General features: G+C 37.8%; 1 pseudogene; it reads right to left on the minus strand.

Annotated features, from left to right (window-relative positions):
* Nucleotides 1-12,183: 12,183 nt before the first annotated feature.
* Nucleotides 12,184-12,273, minus strand: LOC118715820 (annotated as a pseudogene).
* Nucleotides 12,274-16,013: the final 3,740 nt, after the last annotated feature.

The raw sequence follows: 16,013 nt of genomic DNA on the forward strand, positions 1-16,013 counted from the left end.
ACGCATTTTGCATAACTGAAATTCCATGTCCCTTGAGCAACAACTCCCTATATATTAGCCTTTGCAGAACATTCCATTTGGCTCAAGGTGATTTGGGAGAGACCCTCAGAGTCTACTATGGCGCTAAGGAACTGCTTGTTGAGAAAGAAATTCCACAAAGCATGCTTACTCTTTGCCATGCACCCTACTTCCTAGAAAGTGATTTAAAACACATACAGAATAATTGCATTCATTCAACATTTTAAAATGCTCTACCAAGAACTTACTGTATGCCAAGGTGGGAAAATAGGTTTGGCCATAAAACGTTTCCAGGAAGAAAAAATGATGCAATAAAAACAACTCAGGAAGTGTGAGATGTGGTTGCTTTTATTTGCAGGGACCCTCTGCATTGCCATCAAAAGAACAAGAAGCAGGAGGAGGAGGAGGTGTGAACTGTGAGGACTCAGTGCCTTTCAGTGCTGGTCAACTTGTCAATGCTGATCAAGGCAAGTGCAGGGGCCATGTTTCAGGGGCAAAGGTCCTGAATGAAGGTTTTTGTGCCCCAGAGAGCACGATAACTGAAAAATATTCCACCTCGGAGAGGATGTATATCTAATCCCAGAAAGAAATCTTTTAAAAAACTGTTTACTGATTTATTTTGCACTTCTCTACTCAGCAGCTGAAACCTTCCTGAGCTGGAGCCCTTAGCCAATTGCCAGTGTTTTAAAATGGCTCTTTCAACAAATACGGATGCTCTCAGAAGCAACAACCCACAGGCGAGTGAAACTTGACAAGAAAACATCTGCCAGACAATCAGAATTGTATTCATTGTGGGAAGTGCCCAGGCTGACAAACCCCAGAAAATGCTGTGGGGAAAGTATTCAGGACCACGATCTCATCTCACCATCTAGAACTCTCCACAAGGACCCAGATGCAGGGCCTGAAGTGAATGAGTTCACATTATTTCTGAAGAAAAAAAGAAAACCTATCAGGCTGCAATGAGGTCAGCAAGTGCTTCATACGATCCAGCCTTTGGTCAAGTCTCTCAATAGAATTAACGGAGACGCTGTCCTATCAGCCCTGACGGACACAGAATTTGGAAAGCGTGTCAGGAGGATGAAGGAGATTGAGATCTGTCTCCTGGGAGCTAGATATCACAGCAGTAAGGGATCCTGGGCTCTTCTATTGCCAGTGGGATTCCAGAACTGCGTTCCTGGCTTCCGGAGGATAAAATGGGACAGCAGTAGCTGGAGGTATGGGGACCTAATCTCCTGTCCCCTAGCTCTGCCCCTCACCAGCTCTTGACTGTAGGCCAGTCACTTTTCCTCTCTCTGGGCCTTAGCTTTCTCCTTTATAAAACAAGGAGAATTCTGACTTGGCCAACACAATAGCTCCCAACTACATGTGAATTAAATGCAAATGTCCATTCTCAGTAACATCAGTCACATTTAAAGTGCCACACGTAGCTAGTGGCTACTGATAGCACAGATTAGAACCATTTTCATCATCACAGAGAGTTCTTTGGAACAATGCTGGTAGAGATGATGGATCCAGTCTTTTCTAACATGACAATTCTGAATCTATGCCCACATACCATCTGTGTAAGGCAGGATGACAAGGCATGGACTTCTGGCCTAGAACAGTAGCCTTTGTCTGCTAAACATGATAATGAGGATGGCATTTGTAAGAGAATAGGGAGGCATTGGCGGGGATCAGTATTCACCCACCAAGCAGATGCAACAAGGAACACAACGGAAAACCCTACCAAAGAGAAATAAATGAGAGAGCTGGCTGGCCAGATGGTGCTCCTGGATCCCCATTCCCAAACCTCCCACTTGGTCAAGCCTCAGGAAAGGGCAGAAATGTTAGACCTAGCCCTCAGAGAACAAGGGCTTTATTGCATACTCACTAATAACTTGCTAACTCAAGATGAGTCACAATTTAAAACATGCTTAATGCTATAAGAACTAAATTCCAAAAGAACCTGCCCCACAGAAGCCAGAATTATAGATTCAACTTCCCAGCAAACCTCAAGGAAAATGAAAATGCAACTCATCGTTATCTCTGGGCTTCAGAATATGGTGCTGACAGAGCAGATCAAGATACCTCCAGCCATGGCTGAGATAGCTCAGTTGGTTGGGTGTTATCCCATGCACCAAAAAGTTGCCAATTCAATTCCTGCTCAGGGCACATGCCCAGGTTTGGGGTTTGATCCCCAGTGGGGGGCATGCAATAGATGTTTGGTTTTTGCATTGAGGTTTCCATCTCACATTGATGTTTCGCTTTTTCTCTTCCTCTCACTTTAAAAATCAATTTGAAAATCTTAAAAACAAAAAAGAAAAAGATACCTTCAGCCACTCAGCTCCTATTCTTTGGCCACTGAGTTTCTATATTTTTCTGGGACACAGCTCACTTTTGGTTGCTATTGTGGTTGTTTGGATTTTTAATTTCTGAGTCAAAGAAACCTGTGAGCATAGAAAAGAGGCACTGTTGAGAGGTGATAAGGATCCAGGCTCAGTGGAAATAATTCTGACACATTTTTCATTCTAATGGAGTGCAACTAAATTCACAACTGATGCTCATTTAATTATGGCCTCAGGGTCCAGAGCCAGACCAATGGAAAATCCACAGCAGCACCTTTTGGCTAAAGTTAATGTTCTCTACTCAACCTGTGTCCACCCTTGCTCTAATAAAATAAGACTCATCATGAGTATTTGTCTAGCACTCGTTATACTTGGCATGCTTGCAAATGCTTTGAATATAGCTGCTTACTTAATCCTCATAGTAAACCTATGAAGTAGGTATTATTGTTCCCATTGACAGTATAAAACAGAGGCATAACACACACTCCCCTCAATCTGAATTTTAGGCAAGGTCTATAAGCATTGAGCATCTCATTTTCCAGATTCTATTTTCTATTTATTTTCTCGTTTCACTGTCACTGCCATCTCCCATTCCCTCAATGATGTGTTCCTCTCTGGATGCAAAGTCTACACATTTTAGATGCAGTCATTACTAGGTTTGTATCTGGTTTGGCCCAATACTAACTGTGTCAATGTGGGATGTTTATATGAATGAAAAGAGGATGGGTTTTCATAATATAGCAGTGGTTCTGAGGTTGACAGAGTAAAAACACCCTCAGGGTAAACTAGCTAACTAGATTCTGATTCTAGTTTCCTAAGTCCTTTTCTCTGTCTATACATCCCCAACCTCTTTTGTTCATGCCATTATAAAGATTTTAGAAATATGTGGAATCAGACACAGATATGAATTGTATAGCCCTCATAGCTAGGAATAAAAATAATTCAGAATATAACCAAGTAGATGAATCTAATCAAACTGTAAGGTAGCATGAATTGCAAATTTTCTTAAATTGTGAAAGAAGAAAATGTCATTAGGACTGACACTCAGTTTTTTAAGGATGTTATATCAGCAGATGCACTATTTGTTTGCACTAAAAGGTACTAAGAGAGAATGAATTCATTCAACAATTCATTTTCCAGAATCCACTGATCATTGTAAAAGAGGATGGAATGCTTTATTTTACTGTTTCTCAGCAGTGACTCAATTTAACATACCTACATTGAGTGCCCACCTTGTGCCAGTTAATGTGATAGGAACTGGGCAATGAATGAAGTCTGAACATCTGCTATAGCCTCGTGTAATTGGAAAACTTAATTAATCTCAATTGCAATTTCATTTCAGAATCCTTCCAATAACTTCCAATACTTCTTTCCTCATTTTCTCTGAGGTTGCATTCATGCATCATTGCACTCTTATTGTCTCAGACCCATGCCAACCAGTAGACGGGTGTAAATCCTGTAGCCATTTCCCCTAAGGTATTAAATCATACTCAGAATTTCCTAACTTTAATGAAAACTTGAAGGATGTGGAAGGATCATGTTTTACTCTCTCCTGTTTTCTTCTACCTTATTGGCTCTATCTTTTTCATTCTTCATCCTGTCAAAGGACTGTTCTACTACTGGCCTTCCTCACCACCTGCCCCTCACTAGCATAAAATTCCACTTTTTGGGTGCTATTCCTGTATAGTGCAGCTCCAATTATCAAGTGTGTGAGTGCATTTGTGTTACTGTCGATATTTCATTTTCTCAAGGGGTATTCTATTGTCTTGGCACTATTTATTGAAAAGAACACCTGTTCCCACTTCCCCTTCAGTGGAACCCTTTTCATAAGATCAAGGGACTATATAAATATGGGTCTGTTGTTAAGCTACTTATTCTGTGACATCTGCCTTGTTGCCCATACTATCATATAAACCTTAAATTAGATAAGTTAAAAGAGAAGCACAATAAATAGCATCATAGTCAAACTGCAGAAAACCAAAGATAAAGAAGGAGGGATCTCTGCTGTCTCTTCTTCTAAGAACACCAATCTGACTGAAGCAGGACCACCCTCATGACTTTATTTAACCTTAACTCCTTCCATAAAAATCCTATCTCCAAACACAGTCACACTGGAGTGTTAGAGCTTCAACATGTAAATTTGAGGATGAGGGGACAGAAACATTCAACCCATAACAAGTAGTAATGAATGGTTTAAAAAACACACAAAACCTTGAGTTCATTGGAGAGGAGTCATTGATTTTGTTTTATTGTGTTATTTTAATAACACAATAAAACACTTTAAACACACCTTCCTATGGGATATCAAATTAAGCCACAAAAAAAAATGGGAAGGGTGAGTATAATTCTGTACCTGGAAAAGTACCTGGAATGAGCTGAGAGAAGTTATTTATTTTTTGAAGTAATGATTCCAATGCAAAACAGGCAATTAATTTAGCAAATGGAAAAGAAAAAAATTTTATATAACAGCCTTAAAATGATGAAGATGTGAATAACTCCAAACATTTGTAACACTTCAAAATATTTCATGAAATAATCTAACATCCTGCCTCAAAATATAGAGGCAAAACAAGCCAAGCACCAACTAATCCAAATAATAAATTTATAAATTTCATTTTGAGAGAGAAACATTGCCTGGCTATAATGAAAAATAACCCAACTCTAATCTAGGGTATAATCAGTGACAAGAAATAAATACAGGCATATGTGCTGAAAACACTATTGCTCTCAGCTAAAAATCTGATGTGTCTTATGTGTGCTGGGACCATAATAAATCAGTCTTTTCCAGGTAAGCTGTTTGCCCCAACCTCAAAACCTGCAAAGACTTTTAACTGATTGTCCTGTGCACATCTTGGCCCAGTATTAGTAAGGGATGTTCCTTTCCTCCTCTAGTTTTATTTTACCCTCAGATTCTGCCTCTATTTGTATGAAGAGATTCTAAGGTTTTTATTTTAAAATAAAGGCAGGCCCTAGCCTGTTTAGCTCTGTGGATAGACATCAGCCTGTGGACTGAAGAATTCCAGGTTCAATTCTGGTCAAGGACAAATGCCAGGGATTGTGGGCTCAATCTCCAGTAAGAGGCATGCAAGAGGCAGCTGATTAATGATTCTCTCTCGTCATTGATGTTTCTTTCTCCCTCTCCCTTCCTCTCTGAAGTCAATAAAAATATATTTAAAATAAAGACAGTGTTGGGACCAGCACCATCTTTTATCTTAAATATTATTTTTCTGGAAATAAAAATGTGATCTAGTTAAGAGAAGAGAAATTTCATGATCAGATTGTTTAAAATATACTTTTAAATATTGGGAAAATTTCACAGAAAATAATTGAAAGCGCCTTATACATTAATTTAACTAATATTTCCCTTTAGCCAGATGCCTTTATCCATATTGCTTTGGTTCTCCAGTTCCTGGAACATCCCAGGGTGGAGAAAAAGACATTGATTTCTCCTTAATATCCACCCTGTACACTGCTAGGTTTCAGTTCCTGGGCTTTCTCCTGCAGTTGTGCTCTCCAGCTCTCTCTGTTCTTGTAGTCTTATTCCTTTCTTACTAATTTCTTTTAGGTCATTCTAGTGGGAATTTGAGATGGAACAAAGAGAAGCATTTGGCTGAAACTACCATGTTTGACAGAGGCTTCTAGTTAAAACAAAAAATGTTGGCTAAAGTCCTCAGACATCCTGAGTACCACAGTCCTCCCAGGTTTGCAAACAGCATGATCTGAGGATGTGTTGTGCTATGTGGATTCTCTGTAGAGAATTTTTTTTTTACAACAGGAGAGAATAAAGACCTTAGATAATGGTCTGACTTACTTTGCTGTAAAATCATGTTCAAGACATAAAAGCCCTTCATTTCTCTGTGGAAGCTGTGCTTTTTTTTAATTTTTTTTTTTTTTAATTTTAAACCAGTAACATGTAGTTTTATTTAATCTACACAAGTCTAACATATTTGGTGACAAAATGTTTTTCTTGTGCCTTAAGGGAAAAACATGAAGAGTTTGAACATTTACTCATGCAGTGAGTCTTAGAAAGAGTCAAATAGGGTCAGTGGACTAAATCAATAGTATAATTTTTTAAGTCAATTGTTTGAGAAACACTGAGGGTCAAGAAGAACCAAAACAGAGATTTATTTAAAATGATCTAATGAAGCAAAACCTAGACTGTAGAGGAAAAAAAATCTTACCTTAAAAATAGGGTTGCCGAAACCAGTTTGGCTCAGTGGATAGAGCGTTGGTCTGCGGACTGAAAGGTCCCAGGTTCGATTCCGGTCAAGGGCATATACCTTGGTTGCGGGCACATCCCCGGTAGGGGGTGTGCAAGAGGCAGCCGGTTGATGTTTCTCTCTCATCGATATTTCTAACTCTCTATCTCTCTCCCTTCCTCTCTATAGAATATCAATAAAATATATTTTTTAAAAATAGGGTTAAGTGATCAACCAAAGGATTTGTATGCATCCAGATAAGTATCACCAATGGACACAGACACTAGGAGGGTGAGGGCACATGCTGGGGGGTGGGAGTGGCCAGGGAGAAGTCAATGGGGGGAAAAGGAGATATATGTGATATATCTAATTTAATTTAATTTAAAGAATTTAAATTAAAGAATTTAAATTAAAAAAGTTAAAAATAGGGTTATTATATACATATGCTTATATGTCCATCAAATCACAACTGAAACCCAAGTCAAAATCAATGCTTTAAAGTACTTTCTTACGCTTAAAATAAATAAAAAAATCTACCATGTTTTTATTTTTTTAATGTATATATATTTTTTATTTCAGAGATAAAGATAGGAGAGAGACATAGAAACATCAATGATTTGATTGGCTGCCTCCTGCATGCCACACGCTGGGAATCGAGCCCACAACCTGGGCATATGTCCTGGCCAGGAATCAAACCATGACCTTCTGGTTCTTAGGTCAATACTCAACCACTGAGCCATGCTGGCCGGGCTCTACCATGTTTTTAACCAAGAATCTCAATAATAGCATGTGACTTCAAAGAACGAAGGGGTATCTTGAAAATTTACCAAAAGAATAAAGTGTGTCAAAAGAATAAAGAAATTGTTCCATCTGAGGGAAACATACAGATCTGCAAGAGATATTAAAATGTAGTTAATATTAAATTTCAGTTGCACTTCCAAAGGTTTGCCTATCACCAAATAAAGAAATATTTAATTTTTTATCGTAAGGTTTGCAACTAATAAATCATTAACTACCAGGGGTTTTAGCTGGTGTTTAGTCTTTCCCCATACTGAGTTATATTATGGCTAAGTTAACAGTAACTAATGGTACCCTATGTTGTATACTACCATGTTTCCCCGAAAATAAGACATCCTCTGAAAATAAGACCTAGCTCATGGAAAGATAAGACATCCCCTGAATATAAGACCTAGCCCAACTTTGGGAGAAAAAATTAATATAAGACACTGTCTTATTTTCGGGGAAACAGGGTAGTATGCCAGGCAAAAGTGGTTTGATCTTGGTGTGCTTATTTTCCTTTTGATTTCTAAGTGCTTTTGATCATTTGAAATACTTGTAAAGTATGGTAGTGAGAGTGATGTAATTATTGTATATATCAAGGCTCCAAATTTTATATTCTTCATGGTTTATCAATAATACAGCTAAAATGTCCAAGATAATATTGGGACTGGTAGATCCTAGCTTCTCCTTTCAATTGTTTGTGCTTGAACTGGAAAATTAGAAAAGCAAAAAGAAAGATGCTGTGTGTTACACTTTATGTAAAAAGAGTTTTAGGATAAAAGTAAATACTAATTACTTTACTGCAATATTAAGTTTCAGAGTAAATGAGGCATTTAATTAACATCAGTGAAAAGGAGAGGCGAGTTCATGATAGATGATAAATAATAAATAGAATGAATGCCTCTTACACTTTATAAATAAACGTTCTTAATCAATCTAAAAATTTAAACAGAGAATTTGTTTAGGGAGATAAAGGCTCCTGTTATTCCCAGTTTACTTGGTTACTTAAAAAAATAAACTCTAAATTCTTCCTAGGAGTTTTTAACTTTAAGTGATAGAGCTTTAAGTAAGAACTTTGGTATAAGTGTTATGCACCCATAAGTTTTTCATGAACCTTTTTTTTTTAATAAGAATTAGAGTTGCCACCTATGTGTAAGAGCCATCTGGTGCTCACATAAGCCAATGGGAAGAACATATGCTAAGAGCGGACCATCACCATCACTGTGACCTGTTAGGAGAAGTACCTGCACTAGCAAGGCCCTGTGGTAATATCAGGAGTCAGGTAGCAGATGTATGTGCATTGTGTAGAGTTTCAAAAGAAATCTTTCCATATGAAAAACCTCAAGTTTATTCAGCAGGCATAAGGCAAATATGCCACAGTGAGACCAAACACTTGCTAAAACACATGGCGGGAAACAAATGTAGCCAGTCATTTAGCTAATGGAGCAGATTCATGAGCCTAAAGAAATAGTCCTTTTAAACCACTAGATTGTGCAATGATTGGCTGCAAAGCAATAGATAATCAGAACAGCTACTAGTTATCTATCCCAGACAATTAGTTTAGCATGCCATGGTGTGAAATAAAAGCTTGGGATCACAATTATTGGAAATATGTTAAAAGAATGGGAGACAGGTGGAATATCCCTTATCCATTCTGGAATTAAGGATTTTTTTTAAACTCCTATGACATAAACCTAAAGCAAAGTTTAGAGATTTCAACAATAATTTGCCTGTCCATAAACTTCAACCTCATGCAAAATTTTATAATATTTACTAGGTATATCAGACTACCCAGATCTAATATTTCCACTGACAATGATAAAATATTAGAAAGTGAAGACATCTCAGAAATATTCTGGTTCCTCGTTGACATGAAGAAACAGAAAGGTAGAGAGGTGAAGTGACTTGCCTGAAGTGTCTAAAATCACTCATACAAGATCACTGGCTAGAATTCTCAGATCTTTTGATCTCACGCCAAAGCCCTTTAACTGTTATGGGGGGGGGGGGGGGGGGAGCGGTACAAGTTTGGGGTAACTATTCAGTTTTTTGTTCTTTCACTAGACTATTTTTGATTTAAGTATCTATGAATCAGTCTTTCTGAAATCAAAAACTCTAGCAAGAATGCTTACAATAGAAAGAAAGAAAAAAAATTCATTCATTTTATTCATTCATTGAATTAGTGACACATGCTGTTCCAGGTAGGGAGGCCTTAAATTTCAGAGGGGAAGAAAGAGACAGATGATTTAAAAATAATAATAATAACAAATAAGTTCACATGTTGATTCATCCTAAGAAAAAAATAAAACAATGAAAGGGAGAGAGTGACTACTTTAGATTAAAGGACGTCCTTCTAAGACATAAACTCTTAACCTAAAAGTTGAATGACTACAAGGACCTGGCCATGGGCGGCTCTGGGGAAGCCCACTCTAGAGCATGGAGGCAAAGGGCCTGAATCCAGAATGAGTATGACCAAGTAATCCAGGAGGAGAAAAGCCAATGTGGCTAGAGTGTGGTGCCTGAAGGAGAGAGTAGAAGCTGATGAGGTCAAAGAGAGAGAGAAGCTCTATCATGTTCATGATAAGAAGTTCGAATTTTATTTTATTTTTATGGTGTGTGGAGGTTTTTTTGTTTTGTTTTGTTTTTGTTTTTGTTTTTGTTTTTACAGCTTTTAGAGAGATAAAGGGAGAAGGGGAGAGAGATAGAAGCATCAATGATGAGAAAGAATCACTGATTGGCTGCCTCCGTCATACCCCACACTGGAGATCAAGCCCACAATCAGGCATGTGTTCTTATAGGGAATCGAACCATAACTTCTTGGTTCAGAGGTCGATGCTCAATCATTGAGCCACATCAGCTGGGCTGAATTTTATTTTTCATACTAGTGGATCAATTTGAAGGTTTTACACAGGGAAACATGATTCCTCTATTGATTTTTTCTTTTTAAATCACCGTGACTGCCTTTGTGGAGAACAGATTAGAGTAATGCCACTATAATTTGATCTATATTGTGTGACATGCAGCAGAAACTAAAACAACCTAATCAGAAAAGACAAGGCAAAAAGAACTGGAATTATTAGAATATTATTCTGTCAAACCAATTGGGAAAAGAAAGTTACAGAAAAGGACAGCTGAAATCTGGAACCCTATACATCTGGCTGTTGACAAAGGAAGGACCTTGCCATCCAGTCTTACTCTATATAGTTTAAGAATCCAGAAAGTTTGAAGGGAGTCATTAAAACTCATGGTACAAATTATGTGGTCAATATCACTCTATTCTGCAAAGGTCAACATAATGAATGTTAATGAGAACATTAATACATTATACTTGAGGCCCAATGTATAAAATTCGGGCAAGAGTAGGCCTTCCTTCCCAGGAAGCCGGCACCAACTTCCTTCCCTCCGGCACCCGGGACCTGGGCTTCATCTGGAAGGTCATCTAATTAGCATATTACACTTCTATTATTATAGATTCTCAAACTATCTTATTTTTGCATTCTTTTCTATTGACTTTGATAATTTATTCCACTTTTTCATGACCTGTCCTTGAGTGAATGGAGATTGCATCTGCCTCATTTTTCCTGGGGACCAAAGCACTCACCCATTGAAACAACCTGATAAATGGTAGGTCTAACCAGTGGTCAGCAAACTGTGCTGGTGAGCCACAAGCGGCTTGAGAGCTGCAGTTTGCCATTCTGTTGACTAATGAGTTTGCCAACCACTGCCTTAGGGAAAAACACTTAAAAACATTTTAATAATGTACTAATGTCTTTAACCTGAAGTCAAAACTTCTGTGTAAGGGTAATGCCTTACAGCAGTGGCTGGCACACTCATTAGTCAACAGAGCAGTAAACCTCGGCTCGCAAGCCACATGTGGCTCGAGAGCCGCTGTTTGCCGACCACTGATATATGGGAAAAGACTCCACAAGAGGTATATAGGCACCAGTAAGGTACTATGTTAGCATTTTAGGTATGCCAGCTCATGAATCTTAACAAAAACATCATAAGTTTTGTTTTTTCCATTTTCCAGATAAGAATGTTGAGACTCGGAATGTTTGCCAAACTCTTGGGTCACACAGCCAGTATATGGCAAAATTGATGTTTTAATTCAGGAGACTATCATCACTAATGGGAATATCCCTACACATTTTTAAACAACTTAGTGATAACTGATAGGATATTATTGGCGATTCAGAACATTAGGATTAGTGTAGCATTATAATAGCTTTAAAGTTGTCTTTTATAGAACAACTTCTTATAAGGTTGGGATAGCATGTAAAATCCACTCCCATTCCTGCTGCAGTTCAGTGATGCAAATTGTTTTCCTTTTTGTGGTAATTTAAAGCTCCTCTGAACTGGCTCCAGTGATTTCGGAATCTAGCCTCCAAACAGTCATGCTCCGCTACAGAACCCTACAGTGAGAAATTCATTTTCTGCTTGACTTTGTAAGTGAAATTACACTCTGACACTGCTCCTTGCTGCTGTCACTGAACGGTATTAATGAAACATGGCACCAGAAATTTATTTGCAAGGTTGTCTACTATTATATCCTTTGGTTTTGAAGTGCCTTTTCAGATCCCTGTGACAAGAGGGGTGGGGGAAGAATACTCTCAGTGTGCCCAGAAAATCAAATTGTTGGATTTCCAGATTGAGAAGAAGGTAACATTTTCAGAGATATCTTAAATGAGAACTTGTATCTTATAAAAGAGAACTGTTCTCAGAAAAGGAAACTATATAGATCATTATATTCTGGTGTGAAATCTCAAACTTAAGGTTGTTTCTAAATAGGGTGTTCCTATTTATCATAAATTAGAAGTTGTTATAGAGTGTACCATCCTTCAGAAAGAGAAGTTATTTTTTTTTCTAATCAGACGGGCAATGTGCTAATGTCCTAATACGGTTTGAAGGAGACACATTTCACACCCAATCATCACACTTACGAACTTTAAAAGGATCTGGAAGTAATCTTGATAATGAAACTCATGGTTCAGGCTATGGTTACAGAAGCAAAGTGTTTAACATCAGGATGAAGTTTCTTGGAGTATTTCCCAGTTGACTGACTTTGTACTTTCCTCACTCTGAGAGAACAAAACCAAGCATATTTAAGCAGCAGCCTGTTTAGATACTCTGATTAGAAGACAACTCACTCAAGATTCTTCCAACTTCCTGTCCATATTCTTGCCAATTCAACATGATTTATTAATTTAACACGGAGTCAGTCAGATTTCTATCCAATTTGCATTCAAGGGTCATCTACACATGCTCCTGAGTTATCTCCCTGTGCTTTACTTTCGCACCCAAAGTAAGCAACATACACCCACCTCCTTGTATTTCTATGTTAATACAATATGGTGAGTGGTTTATGTCATGGGTAACCTGGTTAATAGTTGAGCATACTTTTCTTGATGATTGCTATCTTCCTAGAAAAGAGACATAATAGAAAAACAAGATATTTGTTGAGTAAATAAATAAACAAATCATTCTAGGGTAGTTGTTTTGTTTCCAAAGTTGTACAAACTATGTTACGCTTCCAGAATCAAAATCAGAGGAAGAATCTTAATTTCGTTGACATTTTCTAGGTACTCTTGGGCTCTCAATTAATCTGTCCTATGTTGTTTTTTGTTGTTGTTGTTTGTTTGTTGTGTGTGTGTTTTTGTTTTTGTTTTTTACTATCCTTGTACTTTGGTTTTCTTATTTAATGCTTGTTATTCTATTTAGGTTTTTCCACAAAGTGTTGACTAGTTAACTTTTAAAATGCTATTTGAACTTGAATGTGGGCTATTGCTTGGTTCTAGGAAGATGAGATATATTTATAACTTTAATTTTTACCAATACTAAGTCTTATAGATTAACTTGACTGTGATAGTTCATTAAAAATAATCTGCTTTTGCCCTGGCCAGTGTTGTTCAATGGTTAGAACGTTGGTCCTTGCACAAAAATGTGTGTGGGAAGCTCTCGCTCTCTCTCTCTTTCCCTCTCTGCCTCTCTTCTACTCTAAAAAATCAATGGGAAAATATTCTTGGATGAGGATTAACAAATTTTTTTAAATCTGTTTTCCTGGGATCTTTAAGAGGTTATTGTTTTCCAAGTAGCTCTAATATAACTTCTTCTAATTAACTTGACTTCATTCCCAAGACCAAGTTAAGTGGTCATCCCCTGGCTTTCATATTATTCCTTATCACTTCACTTTTTATTCCTTCCTATGATAATTGACTATCAGTCACTCTCAATTTGCACTGTGTGTATGCTAAAAGCCTGTGGCTCATTCACTATTTTTATCCGGAAATTTAAGCATTTAATATATAGTAGAGTTTTAACATAAGTTTGGTAATTGAATAGATGAAAAAAATATGTGATAGATTGGTAGATAGTAGATAGATGATTGATAGATAGGTAGATATCAATAGATAGAATTTCATTTGGGGGAGGTGGAGACAGTCAGGATTCCGTCTTGGCTCTAGCATAAACTTCAACAGACTTTATCCACAGTGAATAAGTTGATTTTAGAGTCCATACTACAAACTGATATCTGATGGTCAGGGCAGTATAAGATAGAAAGCAGGAGTCCTGAGGCCTTTTTTATTTTTATTTTTATCAACTTCTCATATACAAAGCCATTTATGTCTAAAACCTAAAATTTGACATGCTTTTTGCCCAAGCTATAAAGATAAGGACAACATCTTAGATATCAGCAACCCTTGGTGTAGTTTTTAAAGTGAGTCTCATGGGGTCTGTGAGTTTTCTGTACTTTCCTGAAATACCTTCTGACAGAAATATGTAGACAACAATTATAAAGTTCCTCCCTCACACTCCTAAATCAGCTCTTAGATAGCATGGAAAAGAACAGACATTTATTGGGTGAATTATTGAGAGATATAATAAGGAAACAGTAATTATCCAAAGTGCCCAATCTCAGTTCTCACTGCCTAAAGATCATTATTACTAATAATTCCAGGCCCTGGGCTAAGTGAGACTCTGGTATACATTAGCATATTTAATGCTCATGATAACTCAGTGAGAACCGGGGCTATTTACATTTTATGGAAATTCAAATCATGCAAATTTTAATTATGCAAATTTTGAAAGAATGTAATATAAAATGATCACCACATTCCAACTTTATTTATAAAATTTCAAATATAGCAAATGTCTCCCGATTTTAAAGAGTATGAAGAATTGCCTACTGTACATTAATGACAAGCCTGGAGAATTTTAAAGATTATTTAAGCTTTGGTAACATGCAGATGTGCTACTTTTGCTAGAAAATAATCACCGTTAGAGTGAAAGCTAGTACTTATTGAACACTAAGCATTTCATAGATATCATCCCTTTATTTTTCACAGAAAAATCCAGGTTTGTAGGACTATGATTTTTCCCATTGTGCCTATGAGGACACAGTGAGAAGCAGAAGTAGAATTTAAACTCCGGCAGCCTGTCGCCAGTTTTAATCAAGGCCCCACTTTTCAGGATCCATGAAATTGAAAGGTCCTACCAATCCACAGCTCTGTGCCCAGACTATCCCCTGAGTAGGTGTGGGCACTGAACATCGATTAGAAAAGTATTTCCTTCCAGAACATCTGAATTATGTGCCTTTTGAATGAATATAACTTTTAAGAACTCTCCTCTCACATAAAATATGCCTGCCATGGAGGTATTATATTCTCACCTTGGAAAAGGAAACTTTATTTTTTTTTTTTTTGCTATGTTTTTATAGATTTCAGAGATAGAGAGAGAGAAACAGATGAGAAAGAAGCTTCAGTCAGCTGCCTCCTGCATGCCCCACACTGAGGATTGAGCCAGCAATCCTGGCATGTGCCCTGACCGGGAATTGAAATGGCCATCTCCTGGACCTGGTGCATGGGTGGGACACTCAACCGCTAAGCCACACCAGCCAGGCTGTAAATGAAGCTTTGAAGTGGTGAATAACTCATCCAAGACCTCAAATGGAAGCCCAACTCATCTGTCAGGAACATGAGCTATTATGTCCATGTAACATCACAGACACACCTGGAAAATCAACCTGAGACTCCACGTCCTCCTTATTGTGTGCCTTTGTGCACTCTCAGCTGTTTGCTTCATATTGGGGAAGCTTAGCCCATGGAACCCCTCATGTTCAATCGTAAGCCTCTTTTCTTTCCCCAGGTCCCTTCAAATACTAACCATGTCCTAAAAAAAATTCACATCTCCCAAATTCCTGACTATCCTACTGTATATTTCCATTCAAATTCAGACAAAAGAATTCTGTGGGCACTTCCTCTCAGTACCCACACTCCTCACAGTGTCTGTTCTATAATTATAGCACCTTCTTGTCAAACAGCAGCCAGAATCAATACGAGTTTGACCCAGGCAAATATCAGGGGAGGTGGGGAGAGTTAGTCACTAATCACCACACCACATACTTGCTATCAGATTTAGATCAATCTTTGCGGAGCATGCCTTACCGAGTGGAAAATGTAAGATGTATTCTCTCCAGGTTGGCATCAAAATTGACAAAACTGGACCTGTGGACGCTGAAACTTGAGGGCATGTTCTTTTTCTATCCTCCTAACAGAGCTCCACAGCCCAGAGCGCAAAGCTTTTGTAGGAGCACAAGTTTAGAATGATGCTTTTTGATGGATAACAATGGGCCATTTTTGCATGGGTGGTGCTAAAGCTTTCTGCCTTTGTACTGGCAATAAAATTAACAGTAATTAAC

The sequence above is a fragment of the Pipistrellus kuhlii genome, unplaced genomic scaffold, assembly GCF_014108245.1.
Source record: "Pipistrellus kuhlii isolate mPipKuh1 unplaced genomic scaffold, mPipKuh1.p scaffold_m20_p_11, whole genome shotgun sequence".
Classification (NCBI taxonomy): domain Eukaryota; kingdom Metazoa; phylum Chordata; class Mammalia; order Chiroptera; family Vespertilionidae; genus Pipistrellus; species Pipistrellus kuhlii.